Source organism: Pseudopodoces humilis, chromosome 12 (genome assembly GCF_049639895.1).
Source record: "Pseudopodoces humilis isolate 2021_Gansu_Grassland_sample_001 chromosome 12, ASM4963989v1, whole genome shotgun sequence".
Classification (NCBI taxonomy): domain Eukaryota; kingdom Metazoa; phylum Chordata; class Aves; order Passeriformes; family Paridae; genus Pseudopodoces; species Pseudopodoces humilis.
In genome coordinates, this window is record NC_142211.1 from 6,314,066 (window position 1) to 6,331,413 (window position 17,348).

A 17,348-nucleotide genomic window follows, 5' to 3' on the forward strand; every position below is an offset into this window, starting at 1 on the left:
ACTCATAATTACTTAAAACACAAAATTAACTCCAAAAGGGTATATAAACACATTTTAAAAAACTCAATAAATCATGACTTTGTAGCAAACTGGGTATTATCCCGGCGCTTTCTTCCCAGAGAGGGAGTGGGCGGGGGTGAACCGCCTGTTTCTGCTGTTGTAGCTCTGCTCCCATCCCCCTTATCATTTTTACTGTTTTTCTTCTGAGGCTCTGACCCTTCGTCACTCGTATCTCAATCAGAGTCAGAACTCGACTGGCTGGCTATTTCCTGTTTGCCGTGCCTTTTTCTTGGGCTCCAGCCCCGCCTGCCACCCTGTGGGCAGGCTGTTCCTTCCCTCTTGGTTCTCCACGCCTTTCGTTCCACCCTCTACTTCCGCCTTTCACTCCACCTTTTCCCTTCGCCTTCTTCTCCCCCCTCCTCCCTTTGCATTCCAATCTCTGTGCCTCTGTACCCATCCCCTGCGTCTTATCTCTTTTACTTCAGTTTTCTCTTTCTTCTTCACATTCCTTTTCTCTCCCATCCCCCTGACTGTGCCCACCTTCCAAGGCCAGCTTTTGTTCTTTGTTAAAGACATTTTTTTCCCTCTTTATAACTTTTTTTTTCTCAGTGCCATCTTTAAGTTTTTGGGGGGATGCTTTCTTCTTATTTTTTCTGCCACAACCCTCTGGCTTTTTTCTGTTAACTTTTTCCAAAAGTCTCTTGCTCTTCTGTTGTCCCTCTGAGGGTGGCTCAGGGTTGGGGTTTTAGGGGGCATATCGTTCTCCTGTGTCCCCTTCTGCTCAGCTGAGCTGCTCTCATCCTGGAGGCTCTAAAGTTTGTGTTGTAGCACTGACTCCTAGTTTTGGGGTGACCAAGAGACAGTCCTTTTGCTGCCATCCAGGTTTCTTGCTTTTGCCTAGCTTTTTTCAAGGCCTTAACGACCTTACCCCATGACTTAAAATGCTTCATATTACCAGAATCCACAGTTTCATTAGCCAGAGCTCTGGTACATTTCTCCCACACCTCAGGGTGAAGAATGTCCACTGGCTGCTCTATAACTCCCATTTGTAAAAGCTGTGTAACAGCAAGCATAAAATCCTTAGATTTTACAATCTATCCCCCCACTGCTTATATAATTCAGATATGACCTTTATCAGTGATTCCATCTTTCTTCTGGGCCCAGGATTTCTCTTCGCCAAGAACAGTCCAGCTCTCTTTGGCCGCTGCTCGCTGGTCCAGGGATATCCTTGCTTTTTTGAATTTCTTCTCACGTTTCTTTTCCCACTTTTCCTCCCGGGTTTTCTGGCACAGATGTTGGGTTTTTCAAGCAAGGCAGGCGCCCTGGCCAGCTCCAGCACGGCGGCTATCCTCAGCCGTCGGTCCACAAACCCACAGCATCAATGTGATGGATGGCGTTAATGGTGTTTATTACAGGGAATTTTACATTTTATAGCCTAGGTTCACTGTGTTACTCCCTTCTGCTTACGTCATCGTTAGGTGCTATTGGCTAAATTGCAGAAGATTTTACTATCCTAACAGAGAGGGGTGGGTTACTAGCTTTCTGTTACATCCTGGTAATCTTCCGCTCCGCCAGGCCTTAATTACAACAGGCCAGGGCCTAGGCTTAAAACTGGAAGGTTTATCCCCTTAACTCATTTTTTAAAAACCAGACTCTTAACAAATTATGAACTAATCAAACATCTAGTAGTTGGTTCCCTTTCGAAGCTTAACCCTGAAAATATTGAAAAATCATGAAGGTGCACTGGATCAAGCCCATAGCAAACCTGTTTAAACAAGAAAAGAGAATAAAAAAATGAGACCTGTGCAGGACTAGCTAAAACAACCTGTTCAAAGAAATGCATTTTGCAGTTAGAAAACAAGAGAGGAATTCGGAAGATGACATTGACAATGACACGTGTTCTGTAAGTGGTCACACAAAGAGATGTTAAAGTACATGAGAAGCCGGCTGCAAATACAATAATGATACCTTATAAATAATGTTTATCATAAAAATCTACAAATTCACATTATACAATGAATATATCAGCAGTAAATGTCTAAGGAAAGTTAAGATATAATATTTTCAAAACATTCAAGTATCAATGCAATAAATGAAACAAAGTAAAAGACTTTTAAACGTCTTAGTATGAATAACAATCACTATTTTTTTCATTCTACTTTATAAAAGGACAAAAACATCAAAGATTGTAACAAAAAATAAAACTTTGGTGCAAATCAAGGGTGTATTAGACTACATCTTCTTCCATCTAAAAGCAGATGTTTATCGGTGTTTCATCTCAGCTGTTTTCAGTCATAGTTATCTTTAAAAGAAAATAACTATACAATTTCGATAAGCATATTTTAAACAAAACTTGAGACAATTTGATTCAAGAACATCTAAACTTAATATGAATGACATTTGACGGAAAGAAATCTTAAAAATTAGTTAGATTTAAACATAATAAAACTTAACGTGTACTTAATTCTATTAAGATACACTTATTTCTATTAATTACACTTGGTTCTATTATTACAAAAAAGACTGATAAATGTTTGGTATAGAACAACTGAACATAATATATCAACAACATAATATATCAACAATGGATTTACTATAAAATTATAAAGATATGACAAATACATGATGATTTTATGTAATTTGGCTTTAAGAATAACTCAAAATAGCTGCAGATATTATTGAAAATACTTATTGATAATGGGAATTTTTTCTGGTGCAAACAAATTTTATGTTTTTAAAAGCATAGTTTTACTAAAGAAAAAAAATTATAGCAACATAGGGTTTGGCAAATTGCTATTCCGCTTTTGTAGCACTTTGCAGATGTCCGTACAATAAATTTGGGTTTGGCCTAATAAAGGTAAGGGAACACAAATATTTAAAGCATAAAACAACAAGAAACTCTTCATATAATATTGTCATGAATTTTATGCTTAAACTGTTTTAACATTAAGTCAATTTTTTAATTAAAATTTGAAGCCTAAATAGGTATACATGCTGTCATGTTTTTATGGTAAAAAGTTTCACAATAAAATTATCTTATTAAAATTTTAGGGAAAAAACAAGCAAACGGGCAATATTTAGTTAACTTACTTATATAGTGAAGTTTCTTAAGCTAAATATTTTTTAGACCACAAATATCTTCTGTAGATAACATTAATGAGAGAATCATTTTATCAGTGGCTATAAATCACTCAATGTTTTGACATTAGGTTTTAAAACTAATTATTGAAAAGTAACTTTTTATTTTATTAATATTTTACTGTAAACATTTCTAAAAAGGGTTTTTTTTTAATTTTCTAAAGGGTCACAATATTTTTTCCAGTACAAACTGTAAAACTAAAAAAATTTATAAGTACTTAAAAAATTAACTCAAACAAGGTGTGTAAAGACATTCTAAGAAAACAATGAATCATGACTTTATAAAAAGCTGGATACTATCCCAGCGCTTCTCTGGAGAGCAAGCAGGAGGGCTGAGCTGCCCCACTCTGCCGCCACTCCTAAAAGTTATTTCTAGAAGTACGGATGCAGCCCTCATACATTCTCACAAAGGGAAGATTTGTCTCTTTCCCAGTTTGAGTCTGTTAGAACTGAGGTTGATAAATCTGATTCTTCTCCAGGAATGAAACACTCATCATCTGCCCCTCCACTCACACCAGTCCAGTGATTTCCATCTTCAATTGATTTACCAAAATATGGATATGATCTAGTATCAATATCCAACTGAGACGAAACAAAAACTCTAAGCGTTTTTAGGGTTAAAAAGTGTATGTTTATTAACAGCTCTGGGCCAGTGCTGGGCCAGTGCCTGGGTCTCCCCTTAATACACACAGCCCCGAATACGGGTGAATACAGGCTTTTTATTTACAGAAATATTGAATACAAATGCATATCCATAACCCAGTTGCCAACCACTCTCCGCTTTCTCATGCTAATTAGGAAAAAAGCAATTAAGCATGCATAGTTTTTTTTCTTTGAAATGGGTTGGTGATCCTATTATGAGGAGGGGTTCACAAATGGGAGGAAGGGATATATCTCTTCCTCGTCCTGACCTTTCTACCTTTTCAATGCCAAAGTGACAAATGGACCCTTGGCTGGGCTCCTAGTTTTCATGGCTTCAATGGGTTTCTGATTTGCAATTGTCTTATTTTCTTGAAGTTTCTTACTAAATTCTTTGTTTCTCATTATAAGCCCAGCTGAACAAACACAAAGTTGACAGACAATTACTAGCTAATGATTAACCTCTAATTTTAGCAAAGCCTTTCTATCTACCTTTAATTTTTAATGAGGGCCCATCTATTTATTTCAATTATATTTAACAAGGCTTATTTTTAATTAAGGCCTCAATTTTTCTAAAATCTTAAATTCTTCTAAGCTTATGTCTCACAATCTCTTACTTAATTTGCTTTTTTTTGTAGATTTCTCTCCCGCCCTTTCCCCCTCTTTTTTGCATCTTTGGTCTCGTCCGAAGCGCAGCCACAGGAGCCGTGGGAAATAGCTTGATGGGGGTGGGATGTCTAGCCTGGGCCGGAGCGGCGGGGGGGCCGCTGCAGCCATGAAGGGGGGAATGGTGCGGGGGGGCCAGAAAGCCCACCGGTTCTGGCCAGGGGTCATCTGGTGTGGCCCATGATGGACGGTGGCTGGGGTGACTGCAGCATTTGTGGGGGAGGTGGGAAAAGCCGAAGACTGTCTTTCTGCCTGTCCCGGCTGTTTGTTGGAGCCCATCTCCAGCTCCAGCAGTGACCTGGGATCGCAGTGTTTCCCTGTTGGCCTGCTGCGGCAGTGGGGGGGGGACTGAGGCAGCCTCTGAGTTTGCAGGATTTGTAAGTGGATTCTTCAGGATTTCTACAATTAATCTCGGAGTTGGCAACCAAGAAGCAGCTGCTTTGGTCCCTTCTGGTAGTATCATCAAGTAGGTTAACATCCAAGATTTCTACAACTGATCTCCAAGCTGGCAACAAAGAAACAGCTTCTTTGTTCCGATGGGTGGCATCATCAATTAGCTTAACACAAAATTTGGGCCCCAGAGTGAGGTATTTAAAGCATTACATGGATTCATATCTGGGAAATGCTTTTCAGCATATATTAAAAAGATCTTTTAACTCATGATTTGAGAGTTCATGGTCATTATCTTTTAGCAAATATTTTAAATAGTCATAGATATGTTTCTGCTTTTTAGAAATATTTTTTCCCCATTATACTCCGATTACCCCAGGGCTCACCTGTCCACTTAGTAGGTGATTGGTCTTTCACCGGCCCAGTACAGGTGTCCATCGCCTGGCATGTGTGCTTTTTCCTCAAGCAGTCGCTGGCTATCCGTGGTTATTTCGATCCTGGGATTCTGGTTCCAAGTAGGACTTCAACTAGTTCTCTAGAGACCTTGACCGCTTCACTTCTTTAGCCATTTAAAACAAGGGCACCAATTTATGGGGAAATCACTGCTGTTTCCTAGGGAGCCTTTTCCCTTTTTCTTTGCTTTTATTTTTCTCTTTCTTGTCCACGGGGTGTCACCCTGCTACCACCAATGACACCAGAAGAAAACAGAGTGGACTGCCAAACTCAGCCAGGGGGCGCCTCCCCTGCTCAGGATCTCCTGGATCTTCAGAGGCAATGTGTTATATCCCGGATGAAGCTTCTAAATTGTGAAAAATGAGGTTCAATCTCCTGGTAAAATTGAAAAGTTTAATAAAAGACAACAAGAGACAAAGATAATAAAGCAAATTTTAATGGCCAGGTGCTTGGTGTTCAGCCAAGAGCACACCTGCTATTTTGGAGACACTTGTTATATACTTTTTCTATTGCATCAGCCTATTGTGTACTCATAAACAGTTATACATATTCAAACTTTTCCTCAAAACTAATTTACATGTTCCAAGAGCTGTTTAGCATGACTATTCCTCGGGCCTGCCTTTTTAGAGCATGCACATTTCTCAGCTGTGGTTTTTGTCTGTTCTTATTATCACCTCCAGATTGAATTTTAGTCCATACTTTCTTCAGATGGTATGTGCTGATAGTTGCATATCAGTAGCAGGGATCTTCATCATATGTCCATTGGATGTTATCCTAACCAAGCAGGCAGTTCAATTACTGCAAGCATAACTATAACAGCTATTTCACTTACTACACCTAAGTTTAATTAATAGAAATAAAAACTATAGTAAAGTTGTTTTAACATTATATATAACATCCATTTCAACATTTTGTGAAAAGCCAATATTATAATATGTATTTATAAACAAAGCCATCTCCCTTTCACCCCTAGACAGGTGTCTGCTAGGGAGGGCGGGAGCTTCCCTTGGGATGAAAGAATGTAGACCCCCTCCCTCCAAATTATTATAATTTTGAAATCAAGGGGCCTTTAGGCAGAGATCTGGGGATAGGAATAACAGTTCTTTACTAGTATAACCAGGCAAGCAAACAGCAATAACTACAGCATTAACAAGAAAACAGAACCAGGGGCCCCGTGACAGCTTTTCTCGGCTGAGACGGGATGGAGGAGAGGCTTTGTTTCACAAACCCCCTCGGGCAGGCAGTCCCGGTGCTCCTGCAGGCCTCTGAGGAACAGTCGGCTGGAACAACAGGGATGAGCTGAGATCTCAGGCTTGTGGCTGAGGTGTATCAGCAGCTCCGCAGCGGTGGGTGGCATTGCCACACGTTCCGGCAGGACAGGGAGTGTGAGGCCAACTAACGAAGAGGGAAGAAGGAGAAGAAGCAGCAGCTCCGTCTGGGTGATGGCGAATTTCCCTTCTCTCTACCGCAGCAGCTCCGCACCCCAGAAAAAGAATGTCTTTTCCCCCGAAGCCGAAGAAAGCCCACCCAAACTGTCTCCACCCTCCTTTCCTGCCCCCTTCCCCCCTTGGGCCCGGCCACTCTTTGTCCGTTGTCGAGCACTCACTAAGTACCCACCGTCAGGTTGTCCCCGAAACTAATGGGTAAAAATTCCACGGGCAAGCCAGAACTAAAAAAAAAAGGATACCTAACCCCCAACACACCTACATTTCTCTTGCTCATCCTAGTAGTGGGTGATGTTTGCTTTCACTATTGCCTATGCTGTCTGAATTGCTCATTGCTCATTTGAAACAATTTGAAAATTGTTCTTCCAATATAGCAGGAAGACTTAACGGAGCTTTACTAACAGCTCAGAAAACAAGAAAAGCTATTGATACCTGCAAAGATGAATCTGATTACTGGAAAAATTTTCCTGCACATTCAGAGTCACTCCAGTGTACCAAGTTTAACTAACTCCTTGCAATAATGAACAACAGGATTTGATGGTAATGCATGAAAGATTCAATAACATATGCCAGAGAATGTCCCTGACCATTCTAAGTCAGTGTCCAATTGGGGTTCTGTCGGGTAATCAACAAGTTACTAAAGGAACCTCTGATGCTGTGTTTGTTCTCTTTCCTGCAAGGGCCCTGCCGGAGATTACAAATGCTGCCTTTCTGCCCTAAAAGAAAAAAAGGGGAATTGTGGATGCTAAATGCAAAAACCAAGCAGGGAACAGAGCCTGTGTGAAACTAAGTCACACAGGCTTCTCAGTCTGGCCTGAGAAAGCATGACAAAGAATCTAAAAGAATCCAAACAGTCCTTGGTAAAGGACAACAATCTTTGCAGGTGTTGTTTAGGAAACAGTCAAGGGGGGGTGTTCCACTTAACCAGTGACGGTGATGTGTTGCTTTAATGACCAATGAGAATTTTACCTCTCAGACCTTCTCGAACATGTGTATAAAAGAGGATTAAGAATAATAAACTTTGCTCTCTTGGACAATAAAGCTAAGAGAATCATGTCGTACTGCCTCGCCCTTCCTAATATAGTGCGATAATTGCCTTAATTTGATTATCATAGTGAATTCCAATTGACAGATCTATAGGGATAATTCTCCAGGGAATGGGTTGCCCTGCTGACCTGGGGATAGGGAGGGAGGCTGTAATGCTGGACAGATTGCACATTTTACCAAACCCTTGGATTAATGTTCATAACACATTTTCTCCCACACTCCCACCTAAAGGAAAAAAGGTTCCCATAAACACCAGTGTATACATTTCGCTGCTTGTTCATAGATGTCTTTGAAATTTTCCGTTAGAGGTACGGTGTTTTCCACTATTCACTCTGAGTCTAGAGCTTTCTTAATTCATGTGCCATCAATCCAGGAGTTAAGTCCTTTCACTTTTATTAGTGTTCTTGTAGTCAGCAGAACCAGATGAGGTCCTTTCCACTGGTCCTGTGTTATGGATCAACTGAGAGCTTTAGACAAGCCCTGCCTTAGGCTCAGATTTTTGGCAGCAGCTCTACTCAGGTGGCCTGCACCTAAATCACTCTGGTTTGCAAGTTCTTAAGGATGGCCAGTCAGGTCTATTATAAAATCAGCTATTTATTGAATAGACACGAGGTAACAGACAAAAGGCCTTAAACAGTGTAGTGGTTTCAGTTTGAAAACCGGGCAGAAACACCAATTTCATGTAGTGGTTTAGATTCACCAATTTGAGTTTCCCAGCCAACACACCAAATAATGTGGTGGGTTCAGAGCTGGCTAAAATCACCAGTGCACTTACTTATTTCTTGCTGTGAGATATGAATTAAGAGAAAGGAAAAACAGGCTTAAAACATAAAAGGTATAAAGAAACTTTATTAACAGGACTGCAAGAATAAGAAGCATCCGAATAAAACCTCCAGAACACCTTTCCTCCCCCTGCCCAACTTTTTTCCTTTCCCAACTGAAAACATAGAGACAAAACCTGGAATGTTAAATCAGTTACCAACTATACAATAGTCTTTCATCAGTTCTTGTAGGGAGAGGAATTTTCTCTTGTCATGCCATGGAGACTTCTCCACAAGAAACAGTTCTCTCATGGCTTTTCACTTCCACGAATAGCAGCTGCCCAGGAAAAGTTCTTCAATTGTGAAATTCCTCCCATTTTCACAGCCCTCCTAGAGGTGTGTCCATGGGCCATGAACTCATGGGATATTATTTTAAGGATGAGTTGTTCAAAGGCAAAGGTTCTCTTCATCTGTCTCTGTGATCATCTCTGGGAACAGAGGTTTTCTCTTCTTCTCTCCCCAGGGGCAAAGTGTCTTCATCACTCTCATCTCTCTTCAAGCTTCTCATGGTATCGCACCTACTCCAACAACTGCTTTGTTTTATCAATGGATACCTCTGTTCAGATCTACAGGCCACATAGATAGTTAACACCCAAGGTTCCACCAACCGAGCAGGCCCAGCCCAATCTGAGCCTCTGCATAAAGTAGATAGAGACAAAGTCCCAGTGGTACATCAGAAGTTTGTTAAGAAAGACAATTTAGATCAATTCTACTTCGAGTGCAGACAAACCCATTCGTGGAGTTGTTTTTGCTCAGAGACCGAGTTACACATAGTAGATAATGCGGAAAAATAGAATAACACAATGTGTACCTCAGAAAGATCTGATTGTTAAGTGAAGATCATGAATAAATGCCCTTGTCTGTATATAATGTATGTGTTATAGAGTTAAAATATATATATATTAATTTTGATAATAAGTTAAAGATATGAAGATAAGAAGTGAAATGTCCTGGAGTAACTATAATACTGATATCCCAAATCGTCTAGTTTATGTTATATATTAAGTTCTGCACCTTTAAGACTAGCTCTAAGAGCAAGAGCAGGGAGAAGAAGAAGCACGCAGTTTGTGTTAAAGGAAAACATCACTCCCACACATCCCGCTCCTAGACTGTAATGTCTGCAGCACGGACAGACAGCGAGACAGAGTTTCTCTCTGGCTTTTAGTTAGCTTTAGCTAGCTGAAGCAGAAGAGTTCCCTAGATCTTTGTTTTTTCCCTTTTTTCTTAAATCTGTACAAACCTGCTCTAGACTGAACACCCAGCCAAACCCCAGGAGCTCACGCCTTTAGCCCACCGGGGCCTGGGCCTCGGCACTTTCCAGCGCCGAAAAGACTGATAAGAACCTGAGCAAGCCGAGCTACACCACATAAAAAGAACTTTTCTTCCTAGATTTGCCATCCCATCGAACAGCGAGAAGTTTTATTATTTAATATTATTCAATTTCTGTTAAATAAACAGCTTTTTCCACTTCTCTCCAAAGAATTTTTTTTTCCTTTCCCGAACCAGTTAGTGAAGAAGGATCATTTCCCTGGGGAAACTCCCATTTAGAGTTTTCCTCCCTAATTTGCCCTAAACTAAGACAGTTGGTGTGGCAGGGAAAAGCTTCTGGCCACCCGGAAAAAAGTATCTCTGAATGCTAGGGAGATACCTGTATCTTTTTTGGTGTGATAGCTCAGAAAAATCAATTTGCCAGTAATCTCCAGGAGTGTTTTCTTAGTGATACCTGGATGTGGTCTTTTTAAGTTCAGAGGGTTATTCTTAAGACATATTGGACATTTTTCTGTAACAGACTTGAAAATCTTTGTCATACCGAAACTGAGTAACTGAGTCAGTAGGCTGGTTACCACAGTATTGATTCCCCAGTGAATTTGCTGGTGTTTCTCGTTTGCAGTTTTTAACATCAGTTGTGGTGGGACTATGACCTGGTTATTGGGAGTTACTAGCCATCTACCCTCTTTATTCTGGGCCTTTAGGTAAGTAGTTAATTTTAAATGTGCTTGAATATATCCTGGGCTAACTTCAGGAAGTGAAATAGCTTGCTCAGGTATTAATGCTAAGATGCCTTGTTGCGTAACCTCTTGTGCAGTTTTACCTGCAAGTCTATTTTGTGTGTGAATTTGGGTATTCCCACATTGGTGTGCTTTGCATTGTAGTACAGCCACTTCTATGGGTAGTTGGATGGCATCACGGCGGGATAATATCTCATTTGTACTTAATTGGAGACCCCTGTGATGTTAATAGACCTCTTTCTTTCAATATGGCTCCATGGACATGAACAATGCTAAAAACATATTTTGAGTCAGTCCATATGGTTACTCTCTTTTGTGCTGCCAATTCCAGGGCTTTTTGTAGTGCTATGAGCTCTACCTTTTGTGCTGAGGTGTCTGCAGCCAGTGGTGCAGCTTCTATTACCTCATTTGACGTGTTGTCCCGTCCCACTGTGAAAGGGGGAGTCAAGGAGGATTCTTTTTGATAGATTTCTCAGATGAAAATAAAGTGTAAACATGACACTATTATATCTGAGAACTGTTTATTGATAAAGAAAGATAAGTGTCGAGATGAAGAACAAGGGATGGGACCACCTTGCTTTGAGATGATTTGTTGCTCAAGTAGTCAGATAAGATGTCAGTCTCAAGGCGTGAAAGTTTAGAGGAGCAACAAGTCAGCCATAGCTCAAGGAAGCCACGAGTTTTCTCTTTGCACAGCAATATCTAACATTTTGGCCCAATAGACAGTTGACACAAAACTTGTTTTCATTTATTAACCTATCACCTTTACTTAATTTTGCCACACTGCGTCTCTCTTAGCCACTAAGCTGACAGGTCATGTACTGATACACACACCTCTGTTATAGTTTCTAGATCTCTAACCTACTCTATAAATCACACTATTGCAGCTTAAGCCTCAAACTGTTTCACCTAATATAATTTCTTAACTGCTCTAGGCATATTTTTACTTATAACTATAGGAACATAAGTTTATAATTTCTCTACCCAATGTCTGTGTACCTTCATCATTACATTAATCCAAGGTCTTTCCAAGGCTGCAGATCGAATCCTTCAGCATCTGTGGAAGTTTCTATTTTTCCATTTCCAACAGATAAGTGTTTCTATCAAAGGAGGATAGCAAAGAGAGTAGAGAGGGAAAAAGAGAGACTGAGAGATAAATAGAAGACAGGCACAGCATTATCGCAAGGACCCCGGGGTTCCCTGTTGGCGTCAGTTTAGCAGATGGAGCATGTGTGCTGCAAGTTGCAATGAGTCTGTGTGACTCCCATGGCAGCTAGGCTGGATTTCCAAACAGCAGCAGGCTGCATGTCTCTCCTGTTGGTGAAGAACAGGCTGCTGTGTTTTCAGGCGCACTTGTGAAGAAGCTGGGGGCTGTCAGGGTTGGGGCGTGGTGGCTGCGGGCGGTGGCAGCTGCTCGTCGGAGAAACAGCAGAGCACCAAGTTATCACGGCAATGAGGTCTCTCAGGGAAGCGGTGACGCAGGGCAGGACGGGCAGACAAGGAAGCAGCACCGCAGGGAAAAAAAGGGGAGGGGGCCCAAGCTGACCATCCTGGCGAGCCCCAATCCCTCCAAGAAACCCAAAGAAAAATGGCCCCTGATTGTGTCGCAGGTAACTGTTTTTATCTGCTAAGGCTCCTCCCATAGCCAAATTTTCCAGGCATTTTTTCACAGGCATTTGCCCCACTAGCAAGTAGGGGGTCTCTTGCAGCCTGATCGTGGAAGCTTTCTCTCGCCTGACTGGCTGTCAGGGGAATCCTCCCCGGGGACAGGGCCCCCAGCACGTGTACAGTCCGTATAGGAATCCTTCACCTTATATATAACATATGTTGAGGCATAAATAAAAATCAGATTGGTCCCTCGTACGTGTCTATGGCATAGCAAGCTTTTCGTTTTTCTTCTTGTGCCAAGCTACTCCTATCTGTAAAGAGCTTTATCTCTGGATCTTCAGTAGGTGTCTTGCAGGTCTGGTCAGCTTGCATAAATTTGCTGGATTGTCTGTAAGCAATCATGGATTAGCTGTTCATCCCCTTCCATTGGGCTGTTCAGGAATTGGGCTGTATTTACCTCTGTGGTTACCTTCAACTCCATGTCTTCTCGCTTCATTAAAACAGTCTGATATTTCAACATAGGGCTTGGGGAAAGCCAATGCCTCCCTTTTTGGCCTAAGATGGTGATTATAGGGTGTGGAGTATACACTATTATCTTTTGTACCAAAGTTAATTTTCTCACCTCTTGTGTTTCCTTTTTGGCCCCTGAAATCATGAGCCAGACACAGTTAGATAATAAAATGTGTTTACCTATATGAAGGCTCCCCAGGTACACAATACGCCAAAATACACACCAAAAATGTGCTGAAGATGCACACATGACATAGGGCAAGTACAGTTTTATAAGTTTAACAAATAAGCATAATTGACAAGAATCCTCAATTAGAAACATAGATGATAAGGTAAGTCCCTCTTGGTTTGACCCTCTTCTGAAGCCCCCCTTTTGCTACTAGCTCTACTTTGTTTATGAGAAAGTGTCTTGGGAGAGTGGTTTGACCCTGGTTCTCAGAAGATTAGGATAGGGTCTTAGGAATGCATTTTTTTCTTTCTGTCTAACAGGATAGGAAAATACTAGCTACTAATCTATATAGTTACATGATAATGGGCTACAGAGCTACAAATATATATGAAGAATATATAAAAGTAAAAATTAATTTGGCATAATTTCCCCCCTTTAGAGACTTGACAAGACTCTACCTTATCTAGTCTCTACTCCATATATCTAACCACAGTACTCACTTACACAACTGGCTAAAGTACAAAACCCAACTATAACTACAGCTACTATGAACAGTTCTTTAATGCAGGCCCAGTTTGGTAACCATGAAGTGAGTGTGTGGAAGATACAGTCAAAGTTCAATGTGGTTTTTTTGAAAGCTACCTCATGTAAAATTTGAGTTTGCTTCCAAATTTCAACAAAATCTTTCTTAATTTTTCCACTCTGGTCCACATAAGAACAGCTAGTGTTAATGACTGCACACATGCCTCCTTGTGTGGTTACTAGGAAATTGAGATCCATTCTGTTTTGCAAAACCACACAAGACAAATCATGGATTTCTTCTAATAAGGCTGAAATTGCATTTGAAGTCTGCCATTCAATATGTTTAATAACGGCTGAGATGTTTACAACTGCTCTCTCCAGCTCAATTACTCCCAAAGAGGGAATGAGAGCTCTGATTACACTATGGAAAAGTGTGAGATGCTCAGTGAGGGGATGAATGGATCTTTTTGTCCTCCTCATCCTTCCATTTGGATACTCAGTATGATTAAATATCATTATGTTTGGAACTACAGCCCCAAGGACACAGGCCCGATCTTTATCTAGGGGCAAAATTTTCTAAGCCTCATTTTCACATATCCAATACCACCCTGTCCTGTGTGGTAGAATGAGTCTCCATGATGTCTGTGCCATCTTTTTCACAGATTTTGGATTTACTCTTTCTACGGATTCAGTCTTATGGCAATATGGAGGAAGGATGATCTTTCTTGTGGCATTTACGATTGTGCAGGGAACTGTATAATTCCCATGATCAATTAGGCCGCTCAGGAGTATAGGAGGCTGATAGGCCCAATTGATTAATTCCCATCTTTTGGAATGTTTCACTTTTATTAAAATACCAATCAGTGGCCAGTTACCATTCCCATCCATAGCTGGTAGTTGAGTACAAAGCCAACAGTTGTTTTTATGAAGAGCTTTGGATACATTTTGGACTAAAGTCACATGCAAATCTTGGGGCCAACCCTGAGCCATGGTTACTAACTATGGATGCTGAATCTGAGAAAGCAGGCAGGGAGCACAGAGCCTGTATGAGACTGAGTCACAAAAGGTTCTCACTCTGGCCTGAGAAATCATAAGGAGGAATCCAAACAGTCCTTGAAGGTGGAAAACAACCTTTGCAGGTGTTGTTTGTCGCCTTGTTGTTTACTTGTAAGAAACAGTCAAGGGGTGTAGTTCCTAATTGTCCAATGATGGTGATAGGTTAGTTTAATGACCAATGAGAGTTTTACCTCTCGGACCTTCTCGGACCTGTCTATAAAAGAAGATCTGGAATAATAAAACTTGCTCTCTTGTGCAACTCAGAAGGGAGTCTGTGTCGTGCTTTGCCGTTCCTAATATAATGCGACAACTAACTGTGCAGATAACAGGCACAAAAAGAACAATTCAAACCACATCATCCTGATTTGCATCAGTCTCATCAGTCTCTGTTTTCCTGGTGGTTTCAGGAGCAGAAGCTTTTTTAACTCTGGAGTGATGAATCCAGGGTCCCTTGCCAGCGACCTTGACTGCGGTGAGGGTATTCAGCAGGACTTGGAACAACAGTCCTCTCCACTTAGCTTGCAAGGGGTCACTATCCCACCATTTAACATAGACCCAGTCTCCAGGTTGGAACAGATGAGCAGGTGTGTTCAGTCATGTCAGCCTAGATAACATGACGAATCTCTGGAGCTTCTGCAAAGTGGAACTTAAAACAATTAAATACCTTTTCAAGTTAATTAATTAATATATGGATTTCTCCTGGGATATGCAGAATCTGATAAAGCCTGACATACAATATTTCATAAGGATTTATGTTGTCTTACCACCTTGGTTGTATGTGGATTCTCAGTAAGGCTATAGGCAAGGCCTGAACCCATGTCATTGATGCTTCTTGACAGATCTTACTAATCTGGGTTTTAAGGGTTCCATTCATGCATTCAACTTTGCAACTTGCTTGGGGCCTGTAGGGTGTGTGCAGGTCCCAAACAATTCCTAGAACCCGGCTAGCTTCTCTGACTACTGGTATAACAAAGTGTGGCTCCCTGTCTGATGAGAACCCCAACAAAACCCTAAACCTTGGAATTATATGACTGAGCAAAACTTTCACCACTTCCTTGGCTGTGTTAGTGTGACAGGGGTAAGCTTCAGGCCATCCACTGAAGGTGTCAACCAACACCAGTACATAACTGTATCCTTCTTTGTGTGGCATCTCAGCAAAATGTATTTGCTAGTAATCTGCAGGGAGATCCCCGCCTTTGTTATTCCTAATACAACTCTTTTTTTCTCTTGTCGGGGTTGTTTCTATAGCAGATTTCACATTTGTTTGTTATAGATTGTACAGTATCAGTCATCTCTCTTCCTCTTACCACCTTCCTCAGATGTTTCAAAAGATTTTCTGTTCCCCAGTGAGTACTCTCATGCTCTCACTGCGCTATTTCCCAAAGGAGAAGGAGAGAGACTACAACCTGTCCCACTGGGGTAACAGCCCACCTGCTTTCTTTAATTTCAGCCTTAAGGAACTTAATTAACTTGTGGTCCCTTTGTTCATAATTTGGAGTAAACCTTGACAGATCTATTCCTTTTTGTGGTAACAATTCAAGAATGCTTTTTCCTGCAACCCCTTTTTTCTGTTTCATCAGCAAAGCAGATTCCCAGTTCTGAAATTGTTTTCCCTTTTTGATAACCTCTGCAATGCATAATAGCACCTGTAGTCTTCCAAATACCCTGCAGGTGTGTGAGGATCTGTTTAGCATGTTTGATTTAATTACCTTGAGCAGTCAGCAGCCCTCTTTCCTTCTAGATGACTCCATGGGCATGGACAACACTAAGGGCATACTTAAAGTCAGTCCATATATTAACCTTCTTTCCTTCCCTCAGTTCTAGAGCTCTTGTCAGTGCAATGAGTTTGGCTTTCAGTGATGATATATCTGATGGCAAGACCTTTGCTGAAGTTAACTTGTCCGTGGTTGTTACTGCCTAACCTGTCATTCTCTTAGCATATCTCGTGAAGCTGCTTCCATCTGTATACAGTTCCCAATCTGGATGCTCTAGAGGAGCATCCTTCAGGTCTGGTCTGCTGGAATAGGCCTCTTCTGTTGTCTGTAAAAAGTCATGCTCAGGCACACTGTCGATTAATGTAGATGACAAAAACATTGCAGGGTTTACAACAGATGTTTTTAAGATAACATGATCCTGTTCCAACAACACAGATTAATATTTAAGCATTCTGCTAGGGGATAGCCTATGTCCCCCCTTTTTTCAAGTACAGTTATCACTGCATGGAGTACATACACTACAGTGTGCTGTCCAAGGGTGAATTTCCAGGCCTTTTGGGTCAAGGTGACAGTAACTGCTACAGCTTTCAAACACCCAGGCCACCCTTGGTTGACATTGTCTAGCTGTTTTGAAAAATAGGCCACAGCCCCTCTCTAGTCTTCAAGGTGCTGTGCCAGTACCCCCAGAGCAACATTCAGTTGCTCATATGTAAAGAGTTCAGAAGGCTTAGTTAAGTCCGGCAGCTGGGGCTGACATCAAGGAATGTTTCAGTTGTTTAAATGCAGCCCCTTGTGGCGGCGTGCCTCAGGGGCGACAAAGAGTTATATTGTCCCACCCCAAACCCCTTGTGAAGGGCGTCCCAGGTGTTCTGATTGAGTTTGAGTCCCTGGGGGTTTCTCCCTTGGTGTGTTTCTACTGGTCCCTGACCCTGAACTCCACCCTCAAGGGTGGAAACCCTCAAAAGTTCTGTCTCTCAAAAACCCCTGCTGTGCCTCTGTTCGAGGCTCTCTGTTCTGGATCTGAGTTGGTTCCTATGCTGAATAAATGGTTTCATGAACTGGGAGCCCGTCTTGTTGGTGTTCCATGCTGGTCCCCAGAATCCTGTGGCTTCTCTGGATGAGATCTTGAGGTTGCTGACTGCAACATATGGTGAGAGAAT

At 41.4% G+C, this 17,348-nt stretch overlaps 1 protein-coding gene and 1 pseudogene across 5 annotated transcripts in view; one reads left to right on the forward strand and one right to left on the reverse strand.

Annotated features, from left to right (window-relative positions):
• Positions 1–17,348, forward strand: part of LOC148183311 (ceramide transfer protein-like) — a 274,244-nt gene that overhangs the window by 84,740 nt on the left and 172,156 nt on the right. The gene's annotated exons all lie outside the window — the stretch shown is intronic.
• LOC148183313 (syncytin-2-like) lies at positions 13,379–14,407 on the reverse strand (annotated as a pseudogene).